The sequence below is a fragment of the Puma concolor genome, chromosome A1, assembly GCF_028749965.1.
Source record: "Puma concolor isolate L17-30 chromosome A1, mPumCon1.1.hap2, whole genome shotgun sequence".
NCBI lineage: Eukaryota > Metazoa > Chordata > Mammalia > Carnivora > Felidae > Puma > Puma concolor.
The window spans coordinates 24,143,616-24,160,564 of NC_141667.1; the positions used below are offsets into that span (position 1 = coordinate 24,143,616).

The 16,949-nt window shown below is 35.1% G+C and overlaps 1 long non-coding RNA gene across 1 annotated transcript in view; it reads right to left on the reverse strand.

The window, feature by feature from the left end:
* Nucleotides 1-1,940: 1,940 nt before the first annotated feature.
* Nucleotides 1,941-16,949, reverse strand: part of LOC147584047 (uncharacterized) — a 32,779-nt gene continuing 17,770 nt past the window's right edge. The window contains exons 2-3 of the long non-coding RNA XR_015255123.1: nucleotides 6,286-6,318; nucleotides 1,941-2,081 (exon numbers count right to left, since the gene is read on the reverse strand). This is a non-coding gene — a long non-coding RNA (uncharacterized LOC147584047). The remainder of the gene's footprint in view (nucleotides 2,082-6,285; nucleotides 6,319-16,949) is intronic.

Consider the following 16,949-nt stretch of genomic DNA (forward strand, 5'->3'; position numbering starts at 1 on the left):
AAAACCTATGTACAGCAGTTCCTTGTTCACGTCTGGCTATCAAGAAAAAAAAAAATACAAGGCATTCTAAAATGTGGGGAAAAAATACAACAATTTGAAGGGACAGAGGAAGCCTCAAAGTAGGAATTATCATACCAGGACTTTTAAAAGAACATTAATATGCTAAGGGCCATAACGGATAGAGTAATTAACATTCAAAAACAGATGGGCAATATAACAAGAGAGAGAGAAGTCCTAAGAAAAAAACAAAAGGCAGTACTAGAGATCAAAAGCACTAACAAAAATGAAGATTGCCTTGATGGGATAATGAGTGGACTAGATGCAGCTGAGGAAAGAATCTCTGTGCTTGAGATAATTTCGATATAAACCTTCAAGACGGAGAAGCAAAGAGGGCAAAGACTGAATTTAAAAAGAAAAGAAAAGAAAAGAAAAGAAAAGAAAAGAAAAGAAAAGAAAAGAAAAGAGAAGAGAAGAGAAGAGAAAAGAAAGAAAAGAGAAGAGAAGAGAAGAGAAGAGAAGAGAAGAGAAGAGAAAAGAAAAGAAAAGAAAAGAAAAGAAAAGAAAAGAAAAGAAAAGAAAAGAAAAGAAAAAGAAAAGAGAATATCTAAGGAGTGTGGGAGAACCACAAAAGGTAATATATATGTATGAGAATGCCAGGAGAAGAAAGAGAGAAAGGAGCAGAAGAAATATTTTCAATGATAATTACTGACAATTCCCCCCAAATTAATGTCAGACACCAAATCAGAGATGCAGGAAGCTCAGAGACATTAAGCAGAATAAATGCCAAAAGACTATATGCAGGCATGTCATAGAAACTATAGAAAATCAAAGACAAAGAAAGTATAGAAAAATCAAAGATAAAGTTCTGAAAAAAAAAAAACAAAACTACGTGCCAATAAACATGCCAGCTTTCCTCACAATTGTCAAAACCCAGAAGTGACCAAGATGTCCTTCAGGAGGTGTGAATAAACAACTATGGTATATCCAAACAAAGGGATGTTATTCAATGATAAAAATAAATGAGGTACTAAGTCACAGAAATATATGGATGAATTATAAATGTATATTGGTCAGTGAGAGACACTGGTCTGAAAAGAATAAATAATGAAAAATATGATGTTCTGGAAAAGGTGAAACTATAAAAATGATTTGTAAAAAACAGTGATTGCCAGGTGTCTGGGGTCAGACAAGTGTTAAATAGAAGTACAGGGAAATTTTTTAAGGCAGTGAAATTATTCTGTATAATATTGTACTGATGGACATCTGATACTATTCATTTGTTAAAACCCATAGAAATTCATAGCACAAAGGGTGAACCATAATATCTGCAAATTAAAAAAAAATCATTTAAAATGTCAGGAGAATCCTGCAATGGCATGCAGTATGTGACCGATCGAACTTAGTACAAATGTATAAAACAATCTCACTTAAGGGGGTTTGGGGAAAAATAGGTGTTGACCTCAGTAATTCTGGAAATGAGAAGAGGCTGTAAACTGAAAGCCAAAATTAACCATAATAAGCACTATAAAAATTACTAAACAGATATTTTGTGGAGAAAAAAACTAACTCAGATAATATAGTTGCTTAAGTTAAAGCCCAGGGTCATTGATCTCCCCAGTCTAACCTAAGGCTCAATGAATCCCTGTGCATTGTCACATCTGTTGCCTTTGAAGTCTGTGAAACATCGGTGTCTCAAGCAGATGTTCAAGGCTTTTCTAAAGACTGCATACGCTGCTCTCGGGGACAAATTGCCCTAAAATGGGATTTGAAAAATGTCTTAAAACTGTGGAGGGTCTCTATGTTACTGCTTCCCTTGCCCAAGTTGCAGATCCTGGGAAGACTCAAAATGTGCACTTCTCATAGCTGATGTGTTCAAGCAGATGTGTTAGCTGCAGAAGTGCAGAGCAGACAGAAGTTGAAGAACCCTGCAGAGATTTGTTGGAACCCGGCTCCTATTTATTAAAACCAATGGTAAATGTAAAGCAAATAGGAGGTGACAGAGGTTGCGAACACATTCATTGCTTGTGTTTTCCCTGGTGCGCGCTGATAGTCAGGAGTCGGTTCCCTCTGTCATCCATTCCCTGCGCAGCATGAGTTAGAAATTTTATCAATAAATGTTTTCACTGTCAATGTTCAACCTATTCTAATAGACCGTTAAATACAGTTTTTGGGTTCACAGCTTGTCATCATCATTTGTCTACACCTGTGTCAAGGAATACGTAATGAAATACTCTCAGCATTTTTCATACATAGACTAAAATGATGAATGCTGTGTTTCACAGAATGATCAGATTCATAAAATTCAGAGACCCAACTGACATGCTGTGGATATTCAATGGTAGGTTTGGATTTTATTTTTTTCAAGGTTAATGATAAAGGGTTATAAGTTAAATATTAGAAAGTCAAGTATGTGTTACGATGAAATGGGTAACCTGAATTAGCAATATGCACAATACAATTTATTTTTTGTCTTTATTCTATTTTATTTTATTTTAGAATTCATGTCATATGTATAGATTATTCATTAGTTTGGGTCCTTTCTATCAGAATAAAGTTAAAATTAAATAGAGCTATAATAAAAAGGACTATGTTTTAAAATCAAGATGAGCTTTCTCAATAGGCAAAGGGAAGGAAAGTGACTTTGACTCATCTTTAATTTTTTTACATACATGTAAGAAAATCATGTTGTTTTTACATGCCTCGGTATTAAAATCAGCATTATAAAATATGCTTTGCAATTCCTAATTTTCATAGTCGATGGTTGACATGGAAGTAGCAATTACAGGAGTTACATTGATATAGATTTATGGTGCTCCAGATAAAAATCAAGTTTGGGCTGTGTGAGCTAAGAAAGCCTGTGCCAATACTGCTTATGGTCTGCTTCATGAGGACTTAGTGCATTTCCAAAATGTTTCATCACTAACATTGTCGATGCAATATTATGCATAGTTATGTCAATGCATAACTATGTCGATGCAAACCTCGATACCCTTCAATAGGTCACCCCTTCAATCAGTGCTTCAGATATTGGCAAACCACGATTTATGATTGATAAAAATTTTTAAATTATATAATTATTAATCTAATAGTGTAATATCACACATGATAGATAAAATTATGTTGTGATAATTTAAAATCACAAAATCTCATTGGTTTAACACAAACAAAATTTATTCCTTGCCAATTAAACATCTCTATTGTGGTACTGCAGGGACTTTCTGTTTATGATTGTCACTCAGATATCTAAGATGATAGAGACTCAATCTTAACATGTATTTCCACAATCATTAGAGTCAGGAGAAGACTAAATGGCAGGTCGCACCTAGATTTCAAAATTCTCCAACTGGAAATTCATATAATACTTCTGGTCACATTTTACTGGCCAAAGCAAGTCACATGACAATGCTTAATTTAAGTTTTATTTATTTAACTAAGCTCTCCACCCAACATGGGGCTCAAACTCACGACCCCAAAATCAAGAGTTGCTCACTCTTCTGACAGAGCGAGCCAGGCACCCTGACAATACTTAATTTAAAGATAAGATACTGAGGGACGCCTGGGTGGCTCAGTCAGTTGAGTCTCCGACTTCCACTCAGGTCATGATCTCACGATTTGCGGGTTTGAGCCCCACATCCGGCTCTGTGCTGACAGCTCAGAGCCTGGAGCCTGCTTCAGATCCTGTCGCTGTCTCTCTCTGCCCCTCCTCTATTCGCACTATGTCTCTCAAGAATAAATAAATGTTATTTTTTTTTTTTAAAGATCAGAATGAAAGAGGAAAAGGCCTGGAGTGATTGCCAACACTAATCATGACTGCTGCAGCTACTGAGGACTCCACCCCAGTGCACTTCATAGGCCTACCTAGGTTACATTTAGTCCAGCTATTAGCTTCAGCTGAGTGCCGAAAGGAAAGCTGAATCTCTTAAAAATCAAATATACCACATGGTAAAGATTATGGCCAGCAAATTATCTAGGGCCGGGCAATGACTGTTTCTATAAATCAAGTTTTAATGGAGTCAGCTATGCCTATTCATTGATGTATTGTTTATGATTGCTTTTGTATTACAACAGAAGATTTATATAGTTGCAACAAATTATGTATGGCCTGCAAAGTCTAAAATACTTATTTTTGCATTTTAAAGAAAAAGTTTGCTGACTATTGATATAAGTGCATATATAACAGATGATATATATTTTTTTTCTTTTTAGATTTTTTCTTTTAGTGGTGGGCCTTTGTTTCTGATGTGATATTGGACATGTGAAAATTCAGAGAGGTCCCCAAAGGAGTCTATGCTATTTATTAATGAGTGTGAAAAGGAGCAATCCACACTTACCACCAAAAATTCCTGTGAAATGATAAATATGAGCCCATAAATATAAAGCTAATGTGGTTTTGTAAGCATAGTATTTTTATATGTACGTGGTGTATTTCTGATTTTTTTCGAATTTATTTTGTTAAATTGTTTTCTTTTTTTGTCTGTTGTGACAAAATACACACAATGGAAAATCCACAATTCTCATCATTTCCAGCATCAAGCTGTACCTCAAGCACACCCACACTTCAGCGTAACCATCACCACCATCCTTTCCCAGAACCTCTCCATCCTCCTCAACCGAAATTCTGTACCCATTAAATACCAACTCCTCATTTTCCCCTCCCTGCAGCCCCTGGTAACTACTATCCCACCATCTGTCTGTCTGTCTCTATGAAACTCACCATCCTAGGCACTTCCACACAAGTGGAATCATACAATACTTATCCTTCTGAGACTGGCCTACTTCATCCAGTGTAACATCTGCAAGGTGCATCTAAACTGTAGCATATGCCAGGATTCCCTTCTCTTTCAGGTCTGAGCAATAGTCTAAAGTATGTGTAGGCTGCATTTTATCCTCTTAGTCTTGGATGCACGCCTGGGTTGCTTCTACTCCTTGGCTGCTGTGATAAATACTGCCACGAACATGGCCATACCAGCATCTTTTCAAGTCCTCACTCCACCTCTTATGGGTATATACCCAGAAGTGGAAATGCTGTATCCCAAGGTAATTACATGTGCAACTTCTGAGGAACACACGTACTTTCCTCCAGAGCCACTGCAAAATTTTATGTTCCCATCAGTAATGCACAAGGATTCCAACCTCTCCATATCTTTACCTACACCTGGTATTTTGTTTTGTTTGTTTTGTTTTGTTTATTTCGTTTTGTTTTGGGCGTGAAGTGGCATGCCATCATAGTCTTGATCCAAATTTCACCCAAGGCTAGTGATGTCTAACATGTTCTCATGTGCTCAGGGGCTACTTCTATAATCTCCCTGGAGAAATGTCCACTCAAGTCCTTTATACTTTGATTGGGTTTCCTGTATGTTTATTGTTGAGATGTAGAAGATGTTTATATATCATGGATATCTAGCCCTTATAGGATATATAATTTGCCAATATTTTCTTCCACTCTGTCGATTACATTTCACCCTGATAGTATCCTCTGATGCACAAATGCTTTTAATTTTGATGTGGTCCAATTTATCTGTATTTTTCCCTTTTTGCCTATATTTGTTAATATGCTTACCCATCCTGGCATGCCAGAAATAAATACCACTCAGTGATGGTGTAAGTAGATAGAAAGCTTGTGAGAAAAGCTTTAAATATTTTTGAATTATAAAATTTCCAAATATTCACAAATTTTCAATATTTTCAACTATTCAGCAGAAAGGTCAGTTACTCTTAGGAATTCATTAACAAGCTTTAACAAAACATGTTTTTCCACATGTTTCAAAGCTATCCCCAAATATTTGTTCTTTAAACCGAACAATTTTAAAATTAGCATGAATTTCAAAAATAATAATAAAAATATTTCTTACATAAATACAATCATATTTTCATATCATACATTTTATGATTTATGAATATTATATAATAATCCATAATCAACTTACACTATTCCTTATAAAAAATATTTCTTGTTACTTCAGGATAAAAAGCATGCAATCCAACATTCTGATTTTTTGTTATTCTATCCACTAATAGTTTTTAAAAATGTATTAAATTATTTTATAGTATACTCCATATTTTGAATTTTATGAATTGTTTCCTTATGGGATAGTTTAACTTTTTCCTTCTTCATATTTTCTGAATGTTTCTGAACAATAGATATAAAGGTTTGAATACATTAAGTTTCAAAACTGTTGGCAAGAATTTTGGAGTAGTTTTGGATGGTTGCATTGCATAACATGGGGAAACACGTAATGTTTGTCTCAAATCTAGTGATTCTAATAACGAATGAGTCCAAATTACCTGAAGCCTGGAGCTCTTACAACTGGAAGTCTCCTGTGTAACAAACAAACACATTAAAAAATTTAAAATTACCAAAAAAAATTACTAGTATAAGTATTTAGTTAGAAATAATAAGGAAATGGGGCACCTGGGTGGCTCAGTCCGTTAAGCATCTGACTTCCGCTCAGGTCATGATCTTGTGGTTTATGAGTTTGAGCCCTGCATTGGGCTCTGTGCTGACAGCTCAGAACCTGGATGGAGCTTGCTCTGAATTCTGTGTCTCCCTCTCTCTCTGCCCCTCCTCTGCTCAGACTGTGTCTTTCTCAAAAATAAACATTAAAAAATTTTTGAAAGAAAAAAATAATAAGGAAATCATACACACACACACACACACACACACACAATTAAAATTAAAAAAGAAAACAAAACAAAACAAAACAAAACAAAACCCTAACTAGTTACTGCGAACTTCACACATTGCTCTGGTCTCTCAGAGCTTGGAAGTGGCAAATGCAAATAAGGAAACTTGAAGCTAAGGCTATTTCCTTTATAGTAACTAACCTCTCTCTGATGCTAAGATTGTAATGCTTTCCAGTAGAGACCTAACTCCTTTATTATAATACTTCCCACTAACATTCTACCTTAGCACAATGGTATCAGCCATCATGACTGTTGATTAAATCATGTATTTCAATATAAATTGCAAAAGAAAGTTACTTAAATTTGATAATTTCTTCTTTATGAGCTAGATTTCATTTTTAAGAAAAGTGACTTTCGAAGTTATGCAATGATCCTAAAATGAAGTTCCTACCAGAAAGATAGTAAAATGTGTATTTCTTTACCATTAATCTATTTTCAGAGTAATGAGTTGATGCTTTAGTGAACGCTAATGATTTTTGTCATTTTCATATGCTACTTTTTTCTTTTCATGAATGTCTTTATGAACTCATTTTCTATACTTAAAGAGATTTAATCAATTGTATAGTCATTTAAAAAAAAATTCAAACTATCTTATATCAGCCTATAAGTTTCTATTAAAACTAACTCTTGGGTCCTCCTGACATGACTCTCTTAATTTTGAATAGCCATGTTTTTTTCTGGTGTAGTAGTAGGCACCAGATCTATCTTGTGAATTTTCTACTCCAAACACAGAAACAGTTATCTCCCCAAGGCAAATTCAGCCCCCCTTAATTGGATGAACTGTATTAAAGACAACAATTTTGACATTGGGACAGCTTTTATATCATTTGTAGAGAGTGGTGTCTCCTGCTTCTTTACAAAAATTACATCTCAAGTTATACCACACTATAACAAGTAAAATGATTGCTTACAGTCTACTCTGATATCATTATTTTATTAAACACAATTTGGATGTATTTTTCTTTTGAATCTCACAAATCTTGCATTTCTAACAGGACCCCTAACTCACTGTTTTCATCTAAAAGGACCAAGGATTAATACATTGGTTTAAAAACTGATACATCTTTTATTACAGAGTCACAAACCAAAAATATCTTCTGAGCTTACTAAATATATATAAATCATATATGGTGATACATACAAATTATGTGTATGTATGTGCCTCTGTCCAACATTTTATACACAATTCACTCTGTACGCATGGCTGAATAAATAGATATCATTATTATAGCTCAGCTGCAAGGTACTGTTTCCTTATTTCTAATGACAAGTCCTATAACAAGAGAAAATCAAGGATATTTCTGCACATAAAGCCTATAGCATTTTTCCAAAAATCTTTCCCTCCAGGGCTGAATTGTTCAGAGTATACCAGTATGCATTATGAAATAATTTCTTCAATTATAAGTTTGGAGAAACATAAGTTTTACTTTCAGTGGGTCAAAAGGAAAAGGGATTAATCTTAAAAGATCATTTCTGAGACTGTGTTCAGTATTCCCCACCTTTCATGTCATCCGTATGCCTATTACTCAAACAAGTGGGCTACTGTCGTGGGGACCTATGGTGGCAGCATTGGTGCACTGCTTCAGCTTTATACACAGTAATTACTTCTACTTAGAATCTGTGGCATTGGACAGTGAGTGCCTGTCATGTCTGTCATCTAGCTTGCCCTTAATTGGAAAAAATGATGGATCGATGGAAAGACAGGAGGCAAGAAGATGGACAGAAAGATGGAAAGCAGCAAATAAAAACAGCAGAGCACAGATTAAAATATATGTTAAGCTTTGCAAACACTGCAAGAGGCCAGACAGCTTGAAAGATGCTTATGTTCAGTTTACAGATTTATGACTTGCTCTCTCCAATATTCATGAACACAGAGAGTATTTGCCTAAGGCATGATACAGTGCTGAAGCATCAAAACTGACAATAATTGCCTAACACAATGAACAATATAATTATAGACTTTTGGCCATTTTATCTATTGAATTCAAGATACATTTACTACTCTTAAATGTATCTGTATGTACAGAAATGCATTCATCTGAAACAAAGGTCAGTTGCCTACAAGATTTTCTAATCTTTTTATCTCTTAACTAATGCTGTTTTTTCCCCTTTCATTTTGTTTATAGCATGTAAATTGCAGTTTTACTTAATTCAACAGATCCTTGACTAATTGGCTGTCAGTTTCATTGTGAATGCTATATTCAATAAGCCACAATTATAAATCCTTAATAGAGCTCTTATTATTGAAAGGAAGGTGAACGCAAACAAAATAACACTATATTTTACATTTAACCAAGATTATTGTCCCTTTGCAGTAAGGTTTTCAGATGATAAAAACAACTGATGTCATATTATTTATCCCCATGTATTTTTTTTACAGAGCTGGGAAATAACATTCAATTGTCCTGTGGGCCAATTTCTTTGCAGATGTGTAAACATATTCAATTTTTCAATTAAAAAGATTAAAAGAAGAAAGAAGGAAACAATTTGTATTGACTGTATATATCCCTCTCCTGCTAGACTGTACTCTTGCCTTCTTCTCCACAAATTTCTTGAATAAGCTGTCTGCATATAAAATTTTTTCAAACCATCATCCAAACACTACAGTTAATTTAACTACAATCTGGCATGGCTCGTCTTCTTCTCCTAAAAGTTTGGGACCCCAGAAAACCTTCCATTGCCAAATCTAAGGGTCACGTATGTCACTGCCGGATATCTTACCGGAAATCTCCCTGCTTGACTTTTCTCAAACTACACTCCTCTGGATTCTAGTGCATCAGCCCACTCTGGGCTTCCTTCTAAAAATAAACAGGATTGTAGTAATAAATCTTTTTACTCCTTAGTGATGGTGTTCTCACACTCATGCAGCCACACTCTTTCTCTCCCTTTGTCTTCCTCATGTTAAAATTCTACCAATCTTGTTAATTGTTTTTCACAAGCAAAAAAATTTGTCTCTGTTAATTATATTCATATTGAATATTTTTATTTCATTGACTTATACTCTTATTATTTATTATTTGTTTGTTGCCTAGGGAGAGTTATATCATATAGTACACTGTAATTGTTTTGAATTGTTTTGGCTTAACATAGTCAGCTGTTTTCATCTAAATTAAGAGCAGGAAAAAATGCTGGATTCTTTTTCGTGTTTATTTAAATAATTAAAACTTCTATTTTTCTCATTCCTCCCTTTACATGGGAGTTCCAGTGGGTGGTGTTTCTCCTCAGCCTGAAAAACACCATTTAGTATTTCTTTTAATACAGTTCCACTGGCAAAAAATTCTCTCAGTTTCCATTTTTCTGAATGTGTCATTTGTCCTTGTTATGACTGGACACTTTGTCTATAGCTTTCTGGGGTCTCTTAGTTATTTTAAGCTATATTCCATGTTAAAATCTAGAAAATTCCCAACCATTCTTTTAAAATAATTTTGTGAGCAGTTAGGCAATATGACCCACCACCAACCTCCTGGTCTCAGACAAGGAACTGGAGGACCTGTACAAGATCACAGAGAAAGCAGGGCTTGGATATAGGTCACAGGAGATATGCTATGTCCCTGCCAAATGTGGTCAGAGTCCACTGCAGGAAAAATTCTTGGCTTTTACAGTCAATCTTGTCTGCTGGTTTGCCCATGTGTCCCAGAGGCTAGTTGCCATGAGACACATTGTAAAAGTTGAGTCAATTTCAAAAAACTTCTCCTGACTCTCTATCAGGCTCACTTTCCAGCCCCTCACCACACATGGTGGACTGGAAAGTTCCCCCCCACTCCTCTTGTATTTTTTGTACATAAGCTTCTTATCACACACAATAAACGGTTCCCAGTTTACAAACAAAACACAAAATAAGCAAAGAAAAACTTTTGCATTGGCTTAAGGTTATAGCATAACTCTAAAAAGTGATTTCAAATTAGAATCACGTTGAAGTTTTAATATAATTATGGAAATATCAACATCTTTATAAACATGTATGTTTCCATCAAACAATATCGTATGTTCCTTCTTTTTGCTTTGGTCTTGTTTTATATCCTTCAATAAAACTGTATTGGTTTATTCATAAAAGTTAGGTACTTTTCCTCTAAGTTTATTCCAAAGTATCTTACAGCTTTTCCACTGTGTTAATGGATTTTTTAAAATTCTGTTACTACTTCTAATAGGAGAGACCAAGTAATAAATTATTTTTTGCATCTGTTCGATCGCTCTATATCCATTATTACATTTTCTTTTTTTCCCATTATTATATTTGCTAAGAATTTATTTGAGTCTCTTAGTTTTTTAGGCATAAAAATCATGTCTTCAAAATGATATATATTCTCTCTCTTCATTTTTTTATATTTATAAAAACTATTTCAATGTACCTTATTAATTGCGACAAAACTTAGAATACTGCATGATAATGTGGATGTCATTCTTCTCTGTCTTTATCCTAATTTTCCTTGGTGAAGACTTTAAAGTTCCCTTACCTAAAGTGGTGCTTGCTATTAAAATTTGATAAATGATTTTGATTGCAATTACCATTTTGCTTAGACATTTTATTATAAATTATTTTTAAATGCTACCAAGAAATTTGTTTGCACATGAGAAACAGGTACTGATATATTATTTAATGGATATAATGAGATGTACTGATGGCATTCCAGGTATTGAGCTAACTTTTCAATCTCGAGGTAAATCCTACATTGTTATAATATACCATGCTCTCAATACATTGCTACAGTACCATATAGTATGGTATATACAGATATATCAGTTATATATTATATAGGATTAGGCTTTAACCATAATATTTTCACTCTGCTCTATTTTTATTTTGCAAAATTAATCAAAAAGTTTTATGTCTTATTCCATGGTAGGGGTGAGTTAAATATCACTAAAATTACTTTAAAGTTTATAGGAAAATTAACTATACAAATATCTTTACCTGTGTGTGTGTGTGTGTGTGTGTGTGTGTGTGTTTGGTCTTATTTTTCCCAGCTCATTTATTGAGGCATAATTGACAAATAAAATTATATATATTTAAATGCACATAACGTGATGTTTTGATATATGTAAACATTGGAGAATAATCACCATAATCAAGCTAATGAACAGATCTACCTCCTCACACAGTTACCATTTGCTTGTGTGTGTGTGTGTGTGTGTGTGTGTGAGTGTGCACATGGTAAGAACACAAGATTTATTCTGTCAGCAAATTTCAAGTACCCAATAAGTATTGTTAACTATAGTCACTCTGCTCTACATTAGATCTCCAAAAATTGTTCATCTTGCATAACTGAAATTGTGTACTCTTTGGTCAACAGCTCCCTGCTTCCTTATCCAGATCTACCCCCGGAAACTAGCATTCTAGTCTCTGCTTCCATGATTTTGGCTATTTTAGATTCCATACATAAGGTAGATCACCTTTCTGTGTCCTGCGTCTGGCTTATTTCACTTAGCATAATGTCCTCCAGGTTCATCCATGTTGTCACAAATGGCAGAGTCCCCTTCTTTTGTAAAGCCGAATGATATTCCATTATATACTCACATTATAAAAACCACATTTTATTTATTCATTCAACTGTTGATGGACATTTAGGTTGCTTGCATATCTTGGCTATTATGAATAATACTGCAATGAACAGAAGAGTGAAGATATCTCTTTAAGGCACTGATTTCATTTCTTTGGATATATATTCAAAAGTGGGATTGTTGGATCATAAGATACCTCTATTTTTAATATTTTTGCAGAACCCCCACACTCTTTTCCACAATCGTCACATAAAAGTACATTCCTACCAATAGTGTGCAAGGGTTCCCTTTTCTCCATAGCCTTGTCAACACTTTTTATCTCTTGACATTTTTTTCACTGTAATAGGTACGAGGTGATATCTCATTGTAGTTTTCTTCTTAAGTGTATTTGTTTATTTTGAGAGAGAGAGAATGGGGAAGAGGGGGGGCAGGAAGAGAGGGAAAGAGAAACCCAAGCCGGCTTTACACTGACAGCAGAACCCACTGTGAGATCATGACCTGAGCCAAAATCAAGAATCAGATGCTCGACCGACTGAGCCACCCAGGCGTGCCTGATTGTGGTTTTAATTTGAATTTCTTGAAGATTAGTGATGTTGAACACCCTTTTATGCCCCTTTTGGACATGTTGATGACTTTGAGAAATTTGTATTGAGGGCCTTTGTCCATTTTTAAATTGAATTCTTGTTATTACTACTTTGCTGTTGAGTTATATGAGTCCCTTATGTATTTTGGGTATTAACTTCTTACCAGATATATGATTTGCAAATACTTTTTTCCATACTTAGGTTGCTGTCTCACTTTGTTGATTATTTGCTGTGCAGAAGCTGTTTAGTTTGACAAAGTCCCACTTGTTTGCTTTTGTTTCCTGTGATTTCGATGTCATATTCAAAATGCATTGCCAGGACTGATGTCAGGACACTTTTTACTTATGTTTTATTAAAGTAATAATATAGATTCAGATCTACATTTAAGACTTTAATCCATTTTGAGTTGATTTTTGTACATGGTGTAAGCTAAGTATCCAATTTCATTCTTTTTCATGTTGATATTCAGTTTTATCAACACCATTTATGAAAGAAATTTCCTGTCCCTACTGTGTGTTCTTGGCACCTTTGTTAAGAGCAGTTTACCTTAGAATTGTGAATTCATTTTTGGGCTCTCTGTTCTTTTCACTGGTCTATGCGTTTGTTTTTAGGGCAGTACTATACTTGTTTTGATTACTGAAGCTTTATAATATATTTTCAAATCAAGAAGTGTGATCCCTCCAGCTTTATTCTTCTTGCTCAAGACTGATTTGGCTATTCAAAGCCATTTATGGATCCATATGAATTTTAGATTTTTTTTCTATTTATTTGAAGAATGCCATTGAGATTTTAATAGGGATTGAATGGAATCTGTAGATCTCTTTGGGTAGTGATCACTTTATTAATTCTTCTAATCCATGAAAACTGAATGCCTTTCCATTTGTCTGTATATAATTTATTTCATCAATATTTTGTAATTTTTTATTTTTTTTAATTTTTTTTCAACGTTTTTTTATTTATTTTTGGGACAGAGAGAGACAGAGCATGAACGGGGGAGGGGCAGAGACAGAGGGAGACACAGAATCGGAAACAGGCTCCAGGCTCCGAGCCATCAGCCCAGAGCCTGACACAGGGCTTGAACTCACGGACTGCAAGATTGTGACCTGGCTGAAGTCAGAAGCCTAACCAACTGCGCCACCCAGGCGCCCCTATATTTTGTAATTTTTAATGTACAAGTCCTCACTTCTTTGGTTATATTTATTCCTTAGTATTTTATTTTTGTTGTTATTGTGAATGGGACTGCTCTCTTAATTTCTTTTTCAGAGAGTTCAGTTTTGTGAAAAGAAATGTGACTCATTTGGGTTTTTTCTTTTATTTAAATAGAGGTATAATTTACATATATCATTATATTAGTTTCCAATATACAAGGCAACAATTTGATATTTATACATTGTAAAATGATCACTACAATAAGTGTAGTTAACTTCTATCACAATACGTATTTACAAATGTTTTTTCTTGTGATGAGAACTTTTAAGGTGTACTCTTTTAATAATGCAATACAGTCTGGCCCATGAAATATAGCCAGACCAACACGAAACCATCCTACACACCTAGAAAACTGATTGGAGGATTAACACAACAATGTGCACAACCTGAACCACAGAATTCAGCAGGTATGTGGTGCGGAGAGGTGAACTTGGGGAGAGAGAAGCCAGCAGTGGGCTGGGAGCCACTTTTTCAGGAGAAGAGAGGATGGAGACTGGGGGGGGGGCAGATGCGGGAAAAGCACCCCTCCCCAAAAGCAGCTGGAGAGAACGTTTTAAATTGGAAGCAGCCGCAGGTACTAAACTAAAAAGAAAGGAGAAAGGAGAAAGGAAAGGGTTTAAATTCCACTAAGACTGTAAACAGGGGGAGTGCAAAGTCTGCAACTCCGCAGCTTGATAACTGGCGGTCCTCTGGTGGGAAGGGCGAATCCCCAGGAAAAGAGTGGGGTCCGGGAGGTTCTCGGGCCACATGGGGAAAAGCGGTTCCACTGCTGGAAGGACATTTGGTAGAGACTGTTGAAGCCACCTGGTCCCAGCAGACCCCTGAAAATGACAACATTCGCTGTTGCTGGAACAAGGTCGTTAAGAGTGAAGCCTGGTGTCAGATGTGTGTTGTAATTTTCCAAAATCCCTCAAAGGTGCTGCTACAGTATCTCTCAAACTTTTTCTGGGGCAGGCTGGCACCTGGCCGTAGTCTCAGGGCACTGGCAGCAGCGGGGTCCAGCAAGCATTCCTGGGTGCAGCTGATATTCAGCCATTGCTCATACGCCATTGCTTGGTGAGACTCTCCCGCAGAGGGGTGGAGAGGGTCAAGCCTGCGGTCCTTCAGAGGTAAGGGGCCGGGGGAGGCAGCCGCATCTGTGACAAAACTCGGGAGAGAGGTACTGCCTGGGGCTTGGTCATGGACAGTGGGAAAGTGGGAGGTGGATGAAAGCTGAAGACAGAGGACGGGTGTGCAATTGCTGATCAGGGAGAACAGAGTTCTGATACTGCAGACTGGGTAGCTGTGTGATGCCATTTTCGCTGCCCCCACGCATGCGCATAGGCACCTACAAGCTCCGCTACAATCCACCCCAGTAGGCTAGCAGTGCCATCTAGTGGAGAACAGAGCCGTTACACTGAGCCCTGCCCAACTGGGCCAACCTCACTCTTCAAGAACACAGTCTCACTGCCTACTTAGTTTATGGACTATAAAGACCTACATAGTATGACTTATAGAGGAAAACGAAGTAATTTCAGTCCTATTTCAATCTATTAGCTGGTCCATCTATTCAATTTTCTTTCTTTTTCCTTTCTTTTTTTCTCTTTTACACTACTTTTCTTTTTCTTGAATACAGAAAGAGAAAAAAAATCATTTTTATTTTCAATTTTTATTAAAAATATTTTTAGTTTTTAGTATATTCTTTACTTTTGTGTAATTTTTTTAAAAATTCTATCTTACTTCCATCATTTTATTTTAGTCTACTTCAGTGTATTCACCTTTTCAAATGTTCAAGCGATTACCTTTTTTTCTTATTTCTTTTTCTTTTTTCTCGTTTGATTCTTTTCTTTTTCTTGAATGCAGAAAGAGAAAAACTTCATTTTTTACATTCCATTTCTATAAAAAATATTTTTGTTTAATTTTTTTTACTATTTTTTTGCTTTTATGTAAATTTTTTCAAATTCTATTTTACTTCCATCATTTTATTTTAGTCTACTAAAGTTCATTCACTTTTTCAACTTTTCAAATGATTTTTTTCTCTTTTTCATTTCTTTTTCTTGAATACAGCAAGAAAAAAATCACTTTTATTTTTAATTTTTATTAAAACTATTTTTATTTATTTTTTTCTACTATATTCTTTAATTTTGTGTATTTTTTTTCAAATTCTATTTTAGCCCCATCATCTCATTTTAGTCTGCTTCAGTGTATTCATTTTTTCAAATTCCCAAACGATTTCCTTTTCTTCCCCCCCTTTTTTTTTCTCTAATATGTCAAACCACTTTCAACACCCAGAAAAAAACACACCTAGGATCTAGCATAATTTATTAGTTTGTGTGTGTGTGTGTGTGTGTGTGTTTAATTTTTTAATTTTAATATTTAAAACATTTTTTTTAATTTTAATTTTTCTACCTCATTAATTCCTTTTATCCCTTCAAAATGACAAAATGAAGGAATTCACCCTCCAAAAAAGAGCACGAAGAGATGACAGCCAGGGATTTAACCAACATAGATACAAGCAAAAAAAAAAAAAAAAAAAAAAAAAAAAAAAGCACAAAGAAATGACAGTCAGGCATTTAACCAACAGAGATACAAGCAAGATGTCTGAACCAGAATTTAGAATCATGATAATAAGAATACTAGCTGGAGTTGAAAATAGATTAGAATCTCTTTCTGCAGAGATAAAAGAAGTAAAAAATAGTCATAATGAAATTAGAAACGTTATAACTGAGCTGCAATCACGGATGGATGCAGCAGTGGCAAGGACGGATGAGGCAGAACAGAGAATCAGCAATATAGAGGACAAACTTATACAGAATAACGAAGCAGAAAAAAAGAGGGAGATTAAGGCAAAAGAGCACGACTTAGGAATTAGAGAAATCAGGTCATTAAAAAGGAACAACATCAGAATCATAGGGGTCCCAGAAGAGGAAGAGAGAGAAATAGGGGTAGAAGGGTTATGTGAGAAAATCATAGTGGAAAAGTTTTCTAACTTGG